Raw genomic sequence first — 11,942 nt, forward strand, 5'->3', positions numbered from 1 at the left:
AAAGTTCCCCGGCCCCGCCGCCCCTGGGGCCCCTGGAAAGTTCCCGTGGCTGCCGGATCCCAGCCGCAAGGCGCCCGGCGTCGCGCAGGGCGGTCAAGTATGCGGGTTCCGGCCGCGTCTCGGCGGGGGCGCGCGGTGCGGGGCGCCCGGGCAGGCCGCGCACAAAGGGACCCGCCCCCGTGGTCCAGGGTCTCGCGCACCGCGGCGCGGGCTAGGGGCAGGTGGGGCGGAGCCCGGCTCCTTCCCCGGCCGCGATACCCGGCCAGACTTCGATTCCCCGCTCAGGAGGCCACCTAGACGCCGGCCCCTGCTGGACCGCAACCTGGATCCCGTCCGGGACCTCTGGCCTCGTCCCAATCCCGGCCTCGACCTCCGGACCCCGCCCCCCGGCCTGAGCCTACCTGGAGCGCGGCGTGGGCGGCCCCGCAGCGTGGCCCCCGCCCCCAGACGGGCGTCCCCGGGTCTCTCGGCGCACCCGGCGCGGCGTCCCCAGGGCGCGGCGGGGTTAGCGGTCCGCGGGGCCTCAACTTGGGCCGGTGCGGCGGCGGACCCCTCCCGGGCCCAGCGTGCAGCCCCGGGGCCAACCCTCCCCGCCCCTCGCGCGGCCCGTGCGCAAAGCGGGTCTGGCCGGCTACGCGACCCTCCGCCCCGCCCCATCCGAACGCGAATTTTCCCATTGGTCGGGAGACCCAGGGCGGCCCGGCAACCGGCGCCGATTGGACGGGCGCTGGGAGACGCCGGCTTGCCATTGGGCTCCCGGGGTGTCCGTCCCGGACGACGACCGGCCCCTTCGTGGAGTGGCCGAGGCCCCGGCACCTGCCGGGACCGCTGCGGCGCGGCCGGGGCCTCGGGCCCCCACCCCCTCGGCCGCGTTCGAGGACGTCCCCAGACCGTCCGGCCCCGAGCGGGGATTGGCAGGCCCCGCGCCCCTTCCCGGGACTCCAGCCTGGCTGCCTCCATCACTGCCCCTAGCTCACTGGGATCCTTCTCAGGCGTCAGCTGTTCGCCCGGTTGCTGCGCGCCGCGCCCTCCTGTCAATATCTAATTGTGTTCTTCACACAATCCGCGAGGGAGAGTTCTGCCGCCTTCCCATTTTACAGATGGGAAATTGAAGCTCAGAAAGGTTCTCACTTGCTTTAGGTCTCCGGGACTGAAACCTAGTCCGTTACACTCCCGGGCCTGGGGCTTCTTTCTCCCTCGTCGCCCCGGGGTCCTCACAGAGAGGCGGGGCTCAGAGACCTTGGCTCAGCGAGGCTGGATAGGGAGCCGTGTTTCTGAGGGCAGAAAGGGCCTTTCGGTGAAATAGAGGTTTTCCTCCGCCACCAGACCTGAATCTCCGGACACCTTGGCTCAGCCCACCCTGCAGGACTGCCACAGGACTGCCGTCCCTCATCTCCTCCAAATCACCACAGTCAGGGCCTGGGAGGGGGTGGGGGAGGAGTTTGTGTGTTTATCACCACCTCCTCTTCCTGGTGTCCCATTTCCTCCACCCTACCTGGGATCTTGGAGGAAACCTGTGGGGGTGCAACCACCTGAGTAGAGTTTCGCACAGGTTGCATTTTTCTGCCAGGTGGAGAGCGGCCACCTGGTCCCTGCAGTGACACAAGGCACACATATATGACCACAAATGGGACCATGATCCTTGGCCAGCTCCACTTAACTTTGTGGTGTGTGTGGGGGGGCGCACCAGTGGGAGTGCTGCCCAGTGGGGCTTATTTCAGGGGGTTCAGGAGATGATGGCCCCTTGGCCAGTGACTCTGGCTCATGCTTAGTTCTAAGTCTTTCCTACCCTGGTTGCACCTGGAGATGACCAGATTCTCAGCCCACCATATTCCCCATGTCCACCCAGGGAGTCACAGGCCCATGACAGCGCTAATGGAGAGACCAGACATTCATGTCTTATCCACCCACATCAGGGGTCCAGAGTGTTCACACCATAGTTGCTTGCTCGGAACAAAGAAAGTGAAGTGCTGTAGGGCTAGAACTCACCATTGGTACCACCATTGGGTCCCCCCTGTGGTACCTGGCGCACATAGCAAATCCACCCTAGCCTTTTGGAGCCAGGCTGCCACCACCAGTCAATTGGAGTTGGCACTTGAGATGAGAGCCATTTGACACTCTGGCATAGTGATGTTGCTTGCGGCTCTGGGCAGATGGAACGCAGTGTCCTTCTTTGGAACACCGGGGACCCTATGAGCAAGATAGCTGTTGTCCTGTGGAGCTGCACCATTGGTGACATTCTGAGCCAGCGGCTGTGTGGGCTGAGGGGTTCTCTTCCCTCCATTAGGAGTGGATCTCATTAGTCCAACTGTCCCTACAGATTTCTCCAGGGGCATTGGACCCTGGTCTTCCTGGAGCCCTATTCTCATAGTGAGCTTGTGGTCCAGCATCATCCCTTCCCCCACACTTGCTGATAGTGGCAGGAGGAGCCAGACAGACCTCTGGTGAGAGAGCAAAAGGAGAATTGTGCTCCAGAATTGGCCTAGGTGAGGACTGCCTCTCCACCCCCCACTCCAGGCAGGATTCTGTCCCCCAGGCTGGATCACTAGCCACATACAGAGGAGTAGGGTGGACAGTATCAGTTCCAAGAGGACTCAAGGCCACTCTCTGGCAGTGGGCCCACCATGACCCAGGCTGTAGGTAGGGGTCAGGAACAGGGAACCCCTACAGTGTGACCAGTGGCACAGGGACCAGTAACCTAGTCTCTTCCCTCTCTCCCACCCTCTCCACCCAGCTGCGGGACAGTTCTGTGGGGACATCCCTGGGACATGTGAGCAAAGCTATAGGGACAAAAAGGTTTTAGCTGGAGGTCAGGAAGAACTTCTCAACAGCAGCAAATGTTCAGAGACCAGAAGGGTGACCAAATAAGGCAGTAAGCTCCCCAACTAAGGATGTGTGAACTCTTTGCAGCCCTGAGACCCCAGGGGTCAGCTTCCCACCCCAACCCATCTTATCTGGTCTTATCTGCTCCCTAGCACTGAATGTTGTTAATTGGAGTCAGCGGAGACAAAGACTATCAGAGTACCTGACATGGCTCCATCCAGATGGGGAGAGTATAGCTAGAAGTGGGGCTGGCCCAGGGCCATATGCTTCTGTGGCAGACCAGGATTTGAACCTCTGTCCAACCCATGCATGACTGCATTCCTCTTTGCTAGCAACAGGAAAGCACCATTCTGTGTCCCACTCCCCTGAGGCATGTTGCCCAGTGGTTTGGGGCAGACCACTTTGCAACTGCTGCCTTGTACCCCAGGGCGTGGTCACACATGTCTAAGCCCCAAGTCTTCTTTTTTTTTTTTTAAGATTTTATTTTATTTATTTGAGAGAGAGAGGGAGCATGAGAGGGGGAAGGGTCAGAAGGAGAAGCAGGCTCCCCGACGAGCAGGGAGCCCAACGTGGGACTCGATCCCAGGACTCCAGGATCATGACCTGAGCCGAAGGCAGTCGCTTAACCAACTGAGCCACCCAGGTGCCCCTCCCCAAGTCTTCTTATTTAGCACTATCACCTCTCAGGTGGACTGAAAGGTCTGGCTGCCCAGAGGGAAATCACTGGCACCAGCCCAGGAGGATTCTGCTGCTGGATGGTGGGAGGAAGGACCATGCATCAAGTTGAGTCTGCTGCCTGCTGGCCATAAGTCCTTGGATATCTGGAGTCCTCAGTTTCCATGTCTGTAAAGGGCTCCTATTGGGTTCCAGGAGGAACACAGAAAAAATGGCAAGAGAATTGGGTGGAATAGGCATTTGGGTGTGTCAGGGAGTTTTAGGATCCACTCTTGCCTTTGTTGATCACCAGTCAGACCCTTTCCTTCTCTAAACCCGTTTTCCACAGGGCATCAGTGCTCTGAGTCAGGATCAGGACAGTAGGTTTTCACACAGGACTGTGGATTTAATCCAGCCACTGCCACTTGCTATCCTTTTTTTAAGTGGTGTAACTGCTCTGAGCTTCAGTGTTTGCATCTGTAAAATAGGGGGAATGACACCTGTGGACTGGGACCCTGGGTTTGGAGTGCTTAGCACATTGTTATTATCCTTAATGTAACTGTCATCCTTGTCCTAGTTTGCTGAGCGCCCACTTTGGAGTAGGCCCTGGGCCCTGGGCCTCTGACTCTCCACTTTACCTGCACTTAGGCCCTAGACACGGCCTAGAGGACACTGAAGGCAGGGAGCCCAGCAACTGCCTCTGTCCTGTTGAACGGCCCCCAGTCAGTGCCCCTTCCCGCCCTTTTGCTCACTTGCTCACGCATTACAGCTGAGGGTGGGCCAACCCTTCCTCCTAGGGCCTGGATCTGCAAAACAGCGACCAAGTGGGCTCAAAGGCCACAGTGGCTGGGTGGGTCTGGAGTACCCGGTCCAGGGTCTGTCCCGAGTGTGGCAGGATTGCGGGGGGTAGGGGTGGTAGTGGGGGTTGGTGCAAAGGCCAGAGTAGCAGAAGCTGAACCGAACTGGGCGCCATAAAGAAAAGGGAGGGATGGCCAGGTCTAGAGCCAGTGGGTGTGGAACAGGACCCAGCCTGAGGGGCGGGTCCGGAAGTGGGCATCCCCCTATCGCTCCCAGAGAAGGCCGCCAGGTGGTTTGGTGACCTATGGCCCCTGGAGTTCAGACCGCGGCCCTCATGGGTCCACGAAGGCATGCCCTTGGGGCGGCAGCAAGCGGCAGCGATCTCCCACGGGCGTCCACCGGCGTGGGGAGCCGAGAAGTCTGGGAAAGCCGCGGGGGTCACGAGACCCCCAGACGCCCCCGCAGCCCCGAGGCTTGGCGCAGCCCTGGGGGCGGAGCGCCGGGAGGGCTGCAGCCCCCGAGTGACAGCGCGCCCAGCCAACGGTGCTCGGGGTCGCGGCGTGCCGCCCCGCCCCTGGCGGCGCAGCCCAATGGCGAGCGCTCAGAGGGTGCGGGGGCGGGGCCTGGGCGGTGGCGGTGGCGCGCGGGCGCGGCACCCGGAAGTCGGCGGCGGCGGAGGCGGTGAGTGTGCGGCTGGCGGCCCGGGCGGCGGATTCCTTGCCCTGAAGGGTCGGCCCGGGACCCGGGGCGCGGGGCTCCGGGGGGCGTGGGTAGGGAGGGGAAGGACAGGGCCGCAACTCCCCACCCTGCCTGTTTCCCTTTCCCGAGGCGTGGAATGGAAATCCTACGGCTGGGTCCGGAGAGACCAAACTGACCCCGACGAAGCGCTACTCGAACGCGTTTACAGTGATCCCCGACAGATTGGGAAGCAGGGTCCATTGGCAGGCCGGGCCGGTCTCGCTGCGGGGAAGCAGAGACTAGCGGGGCCGGGAGCTGCGTGGTCGCCGCAGGGTGGGTGGGCTAGGGCCTCAGACAGTTCTGAAGCCCTGAGTCACGGTGCCACCACCCTGTGGCCTGTTGCGGGGCAGCCGGGTGACAGCTGATGTTTGTCTCAGTAGGCAGCAAGTGCTGGGTCATGCCTGCGCTTGGACACGCCTTTTCTGGGGTGGCTCAGTTAGTCAGACCATCCGCCCAGGGTATCAGGGGTGGGGGCTGGGCAGGGTTGCGCCCGGGGCAAGGGCTGGCCCTGGTGCTTGGCTTTAAGACCCCCTTCCCTGACCCCAGCGGTGTCAGGTGCTCCATGGCCTCCCTCAGGGCCACAGCTTTAGAGTGAGCCTTCTGCCCTTGGACTAGTCGGTGAGCCTCAGCCCTTTTCCTCCAGCAGGGATATCACATGCTGGGCTCAGGCCTGGCCTGGCGTCCTGCTCCCAACCTGCTGACTGCTGTTTTGCTGCTGCTGTTTGGGCTCAAAGCTTTCTTCCATGAGGCAGATGTGACATGATGGCAGCTATAAGGGGTGGCTGCAGCTGGTAGCACTTTGGAAATGCTTTCTCGAACTTGCTTGTTAATCCTCTGGGTAACCTTTTTGGGCAAATGTTCATTGGTTGGCTGCTGTCCACAGTGAAGAAAACTCAGGCTGAGGGGCAAGTGGTGTTCCCAAGGTCACTCAGAGCCAGGGCCAGGTCCCAGTGCCTCCTCTCCACCTGGGCCACTGTCTTAGGATCCTGCCTGCTTTGGGTGAGCTGGCTGGTGAGGTGGAGGCAGGAGGACACAGCAGAGCTTCTGTCCCCTCCTCTCCAGGATCCTAGTGCTCCCGTCTGGTGGGTGGGCTGCCCTGGTGCCCCCACCTTATCTGGCCTTTGACTATTAGCGCCAGTCCTGTGCCTTCATGTTCCTGGCATGTCCACAGACTGCGGGCCACTTAGACTGTCCACTGCTGCTGCCACTGTTTGCTCTGATGTGTGGTGACAACAGCCTTCCCTGAATGAAGGAAACAGGCTGTCAATTCTGCCCCGGCTGCCCAGCCCCTGCACTGTTATGCTTGCCTCATGATTCTTTTGTGACCTCGTTCTGTGGGCTTTTTGATCGTGTTTCACCGTGGATGTAACTGTGTGTGGTGTCTTGGGGCTTCGCTCCCGTGCCTGGCTTCTGTATTAGAGGGTGAAGCTCTCTGTAGGCAGCCCTGGTGCCTGCCCGCACAGGAAGTGTGCCTGTTACTCCTGAGGACTTCCGTGGAGAAACGAGGGGCCTCCAGAGCATGCCTGGAGATAAACGGCCCGCGGCAGGGAGGCTGGGAGGACTTTTAAAAGTGGTGGCACACTTGTCATTGACGCTCCAGATGTGCAGGAACTGGGTCCATCCTTTGGCGACATGGCAGTGTGTGAGGGCATCACCGTTGCATCTGGCATTTGTTGGTCCAGACCATGGGGTTGGGTGATGGGCTCCATAAAAACAAGGTCGTCTTTCCAGGTTATCATTGCAGTTTTTTTTAAAGATTTAATTTACTTATTTGACAGAGAGAGACACAGGGAGAGAAGGAACACAAGCAGGGGGAACGGGAGAGGGAGAAGCAGGGAGCCCGATGCGGGGCTCGATCCCAGGACCCTGAGATCATGACCTGAGCTGAAGGCAGACACTTTGACGACTGAGTCACCCAGGCGCCCCTTTTTTTTTCTTTAACTTTGTTTTTTAGATTTGCAAAAATGATACATGTGCGCTTAAAAGTAAAAAAGGCCGTCCACCATCTCTTGATGGCTCCTGACACTCAGGGTACATCCTCGTTGGAATACTCCGTTGTGTTTTATTAAGCATGGGGGCCGCAGGGGTCACTCTGAGGTTGGGCTGGCCCCTGGCTTGTGGGGAAGCCAGGAGGGGCTAAGGTAGAGGGGCTGCCCTATGTCCACGGCTTTCTGTAATGCTCATTCTTCCCCTCATTTGTGTTGCTCCTTTGAACTGCAGGGACAGTGACACTTGGTGTGGAGTTGAATTAGTGCTCTCCAAACATCGTGGAGATCTCAGAAGAGAATATCGCTGTAGAAAATTTGTCATGGTGAAATGCCACTTGGTCAAAATGACAAAACACAGATTGTAGAATCCTCAGTTGCTGAGCTGGGAGGAGGGTGGGGAGTTGCAGTGGGCCGGCTGCTCAGAATATTTACAGACGTCAGGGCTTTCTCAGCCAAGGCCCCTGAACAGCACAGCGACACTGTGTTCCCATGTGTGTTTACCTCCTTTGCTGGCAGCTGCTGGGAGGACATTCCGCCTCATGCGAAAAGAGCAGTGCATGCTTTCCAGCTCCTAGCCTGGGGGCTGCCACAGTGATCGCACAGGCTGTGCTGGGTGAGGCTGGGGTGTCTGGCTCCTCAGCCCTGTCATGTGAAGCCCGAGGGCCCCTGTCCTCTGCATGGCCCCTCAAGACCAGATAGACAGGCTGGCTAGCCTTGAAAATATATCCCTAAATGTGCAAAGTGCTTGGAGCTGCAGATTGTCTGGTCCAGGTAACCTCTGTTCAGAGCCTTCATGTGCACAGCCAGCCGGTGGGAGATGGATGTGATGTGAACCAGGAGCCTCACTTTCCGGGTGTCTAGGCCCCCTTGGCTCTGTGTGGAGGCCACAATAGCTCCCCATTCATTCGTGTGCATCCCTGTCATTCTTTGCTGCATTCTGACCTGGCATGTTTCTCCTCCACTGAGAGGCCTGTTTGCCTTTTCAATTGACCAAAGAAAGTGCTCCCACCGAGGGTGCAGCCCCCCTGCCCCTGGCACCCCAGTTGTCAGGTGTGGTTTTGCTCTCTGCTCAGGTGCTGGTGACATTATGCAGAACTCTACAAGAGCCCTGGCTTTGCTTTGAAGGGTTGGCACCAGGGCTGAGTGCACTTTTGCCCAGTCTCGCATGGACAGTGTCTCGCATGGACAGCGTCTTTTTCGGCCTTTCTTTCCGCCCTACGCCGGCCTGCCCGTAAGAGTGCACATGAAGCATGCCTGCTGTTAGCGTGCATGTGTTTTAAATGTCCAGCTCCATGGCTTGTACAGGGAGCCCAGCCACACCACTAGCGTCCGTACCAAGAAGGTGTGCCAGCACCCGGATGTCCTGTATTGTTCCCCAGACCAGGTGGCCCTGCCCTGATTTCTGCCCTCAGGGATGAGTTTTGCTTATTTCTGGCTTGGGTACAAATGCTGAGGTGGTGTGCCGTCTCTGCCGTGGGGTTGCTGGGGAGCCGGGGCTCACTCAAGACTCACCTGCTTGCGGCGCTTCATGCTCAGTGCTGGGTGTGACGGGCAGTGGTGGTGGCCCAGCACGATTCATTAGACTTTTAGAAGATTCTATGACTAGCCAAGAGGGAGACTTGTCCTTCAGATACCAGAGCATGTGCTGAAGCCGAGAGGCCTGCTGAGCGTGCCGGACCCCTGTGGAGCCTGGTGACTGGGTGTCCAGGGTATGGCTGAGGTGGGACAGACCTGACGCCTGGCACCTGGGAAGCAAGGGGTACCTCACCACCCACCGGAGCAGGGCACGGGCTGACTAAGCCAAAATACAACCATACAAAGAAGGCAAGGGAAAGGGGCTTTCGCTTTGGGGCAGGGAGGGTGGCCGCTATGCGGGAGCAATGGGAAAACTTGTGGTGAAGGAACAGACTGTTCCCGGTAGGCAGTGCCCCAGGCAAGGCTGCAGGACAGGGCAGGCGTGGGAGGAAGTATCAGCAGCTTGTGGATCAGACAGGCCGTGAGCCTGCCCACACCACGTGCACCGCACTACGGATCAGTGCAGCAAAAGCCCAGGATTCAATACCCAAATCGGTGATTCGTGGACACAGACAGGCAGGAGTCTGTAAGATGCGCAGCCCCTGGGAGTTGCCAGTGTAACCATGGTGAGAGTGTTTCCTGCCACCCCGAGGAGGGCAGCAGCGGCAGGTTGTGGTGCTGGCAGGACGCCCCCTTGCCCAGCCACGGGTACCTGTACTGGATGTTTGGAGGGAGTTGGGCCAGGTCTGCTCACCTAAGAGCATCATCCTCTGACCAGCCATTCTGCCCCTCTCCGTCTCTGTCCTAGGAAGGTCCTCAGCCCATTTGCAGAGCATGTGCTCCCACAGGAGCTGCTGGTTGTGGCCACAGGAGGCGTGGAGCCTTGGGCTGGGGATGGACGAGTGGGCAGCGGGTGTGGGAGGACGGGTGGGCTGGGAGGAAGGGAAGGGGGCAGGCCTTGGTGCAAATGCTGGAGGAGATGGTGCTGGTTGGTGTGGAGTGGGTGGCCAGCACAGTTGGTGCGTGATGCCCATTAGCCCCCAGGCAGGGTGGGCCAGCAGCTGGGTGGCATCTGGAGTGTACAAGAGGGAGATGGGGGTTGGTGACCACCCCCAACAGTGCTGAGATCTCCCCGTCCCCTGACCAGGTCCTCCCCCGTCTGGGCTAGCGGTGACAGTGAGGTCCGGTCAGCGTGGCCCTTGGGCCCCACTTGCCTACTCTACCAGTGAGCCTCTGTGAAGTTGCAGACCTGCCCTCCTTGGCAGCGGAAGCAGATCCTCACCATTGGTCCATCCAGGTGCCAGGCCTTGTCCCCACACGGTGCTGACCTGAGCCACTGCAGCCATCACCGCATCTCTTGGCACGTGGCTCTGACCACGGGCTGGTCTGCCTGCCTGCTTGAGTCATTTCCTTGTCATGCTCTTGTTAGATGCCGTGTGGACTGAGGTTTGGGGCTTGACTCAAGTGAAGAGCCTGGATATTCTGAAAGAGGGAGTGTACTTGGCTGCACTTGGCTGTTAGGACAGCCCTGTTGGTTCCTCTGGAAGACAGGCGAGGAAGGAGTCCCCGGCTGGAGAGGGCAGGTTTCAGAGGCAGCAGGGTGAGCAGGCAGGATGGAACATGCAGAGAACTCTCGAAAGCCTTATCAGCAGATGGGCTGGGAGTGCCTGGAAAGCTTCCGTGCCCATGCTGAGACTGACTGCCGGACTCATGACCCATTCTTCCAGTTTTGCATTACCAGGTGGTTAGAGCAGGGGAAGGCAGAAGTTGGGATCTGGGAAGACTTCCTCTGGCTTACTCAGAGAGAAGAAAGGGGAAGCCCGTGGCTTTGGTTTGAAGGGAACTTTTTGCTTTTGCCTCACACCTCGTAGGTCCTTCCGGCTGGGGCTCAGGTGTGCCCAGGGACTGTAGGTGTGTGCAGGGAGTGTAGGCCCTGGGCCGCACAGGTGGTTACCCTGGATCCGCCCGGGCTCCCCGTGCAAGGACTTGGTAGAGGTGCATGCTCAGGCTCGGGGAGGCCACCCCAGGGGACGCAGGGCTTCCTTCCACAGTGTGTCCTGGGCAGGCCAACGACACAGCGGGCATCCCAGGCTGAGTGCGCAGGTGTGAGGTGTGGTGTGGGTGTGCTGCTCTCATCCGTGCATGTACAGCCTCGTGCACCTGCTCAGCCTGAGTCACAGTCCCTGGGTTGGGGGCCTTTGTCGGATGCCATCAGAGAGAACATGCTTCAGAGCTGCAGCCTTTCTGTTCCCCACAGGACTTCATGCGGGCCCTGTTCAATTCCAGAAACATCCTGGGTAGTTTCTTTTTTACAACAGAGTCGTCACTGGGTCACGGAGGTCAGCTTTTTATGTGAAATCTTGGTTGTGACAAGGATTGCCTGGTTGTCGTGTGCAGCTACGAGAGACTGTGTGAGTTCTGGAATGTGGCGTCGCTAGGAAGCTGTGGTGGATGCTCCAGAGGCTGGGAGCTTGAGCGACTGACTGCTGTTGCCGCCTTCTCAGCAGTGGGGCCCAGCCCCCTGGTTTTCTTTATGGAATAGTCCAGGCCATGGTAAGCACCTCTTCTGGTACACACAGCGTGAAATGATATGCGCCCCCCGCCCTCAGCCACTGTGCCATGCAGGTGTTTTGGGCACTCGTCAGGACGGTCGGCCACGTCATAGGCTCCATTTTCCAGCCCCATTGCTCGCATGGCTTCCCCTCCTTGGTCTGGGCCACTGTCCGGGGTCTTCCATCCCTGTGGGCAGCTCTGAGGCCCGGCTGCACCCTTGAGGTTGTGGCATTTGTGAGACAGCACCCCCGGTGGGACCACGTGTGGACATGGTGATGTTTTGTCACCTATCACCGGCTTTCCCAGGGTCGAGCGCTGAGAGAACAGTGAGGTCACCAGGGCCACTGCAGTGGGCATGTTGGCTTCTTAGCGTTTCCACAATGGCGCCGGGGGCAGTGGTTTGTGGATGTGCCAGGGCGGTGTCGGGGTGCAGTGCTGGGGGTATCCTGGCCTTCTGGGGGGCTGCTGGGAGCAGATGCAGGGTCGGGAGGCCCACTTGGTTCCAGCAGCCACAGGTGCCTGCTCCTTCGCTCTGAGTGCAGCCAGCAGGCACCCCCCACAAGCGCATTGCCGAAGCTCCCGGGGAGAGGGGAATCACCCCTGTGAAGCGCCTGGCATGGGAAAGTTTTCCCCAGCCGGCCTGTCCTCTGCTCTGTGACAGCGAGGGCCCGGCCTTCTCTGGGTCTGTGTGTCACCCTCCCAGAGAGCCAGATTCTGTGGCACCTGCCCCTTTTCGGCGGGGGTATTCTTTTTTTTTTTAATTTTTTTTATTGTTATGTTAATCCCCATACATTACATCATTAGTTTTAGATATAGTGTTCCATGATTCATTGTTTGTGCATAACACCCAGTGCTCCATGCAGAACGTGCCCT

At 59.3% G+C, this 11,942-nt stretch overlaps 2 protein-coding genes across 7 annotated transcripts in view; one reads left to right on the top strand and one right to left on the bottom strand.

Annotated features, from left to right (window-relative positions):
- Positions 1-594, bottom strand: part of ARVCF (ARVCF delta catenin family member) — a 50,624-nt gene extending 50,030 nt beyond the window's left edge. For all 4 annotated transcript variants that reach the window (XM_032398587.1, XM_032398585.1, XM_032398586.1 and 1 more), the window contains exon 1: positions 402-594. The gene's annotated coding sequence lies outside the window, so the exon portion shown is untranslated. The remainder of the gene's footprint in view (positions 1-401) is intronic.
- Positions 595-4,906: 4,312 nt separating this feature from the next.
- The window catches only part of TANGO2 (transport and golgi organization 2 homolog), a 40,517-nt gene continuing 33,481 nt past the window's right edge, over positions 4,907-11,942 (top strand). Inside the window, exon 1 of one of the 3 annotated variants that reach the window (XM_032398567.1) lies at positions 4,907-4,956. The gene's annotated coding sequence lies outside the window, so the exon portion shown is untranslated. The other 2 variants (XM_032398568.1, XM_032398569.1) reach the window with 2 other exon arrangements.

The sequence above is a fragment of the Phoca vitulina genome, unplaced genomic scaffold, assembly GCF_004348235.1.
Source record: "Phoca vitulina isolate PV1807 unplaced genomic scaffold, GSC_HSeal_1.0 scaffold117, whole genome shotgun sequence".
Taxonomy (NCBI): domain Eukaryota; kingdom Metazoa; phylum Chordata; class Mammalia; order Carnivora; family Phocidae; genus Phoca; species Phoca vitulina.